Below are 508 nucleotides of genomic sequence, written 5' to 3' on the forward strand. Positions count from 1 at the left end.
CTTTTCAAAGTTTCTGACTTCGTTTAAAATTATGCAGAAAATCAGATTTTAGAGTTCAACTTTGAAAAATCATAACTAGTTCTCTAGTTGATACGAAACCTTCAAAATTGAATTTTCACAATTACACTTAATATAATTTAATTAACATTTAAATTCTTATCATTTCAATCACAATAGNTTGATGCATAGCTTGCTGAAATCTGTTTCTTTTCAGCTTTGACCACCAATATTCAAAAATTCATAACTCCCAATCTTTAACACCTAAAATTCTGAAGTTTTAGAGAAATAAACCAAATTAATCAAATTTGATAACAAAATTCGTTTCACCCCAAAACTCAGCTTGTATAAGTTGTAGCAAGACACACAATTTGCTGCCCTGTTTGACCTTTTCTGCTACAGGACAAATTTAACAACCTAACTTTAAAACTTTGCCATAAATTGTATGGTTAACAAAAAGGTCTCAAATTTTCCAGTTTAGTTCCTTATATTCCTAAGTTTAACCCAGACT

This window comes from Arachis ipaensis, chromosome B04, assembly GCF_000816755.2.
Source record: "Arachis ipaensis cultivar K30076 chromosome B04, Araip1.1, whole genome shotgun sequence".
NCBI lineage: Eukaryota > Viridiplantae > Streptophyta > Magnoliopsida > Fabales > Fabaceae > Arachis > Arachis ipaensis.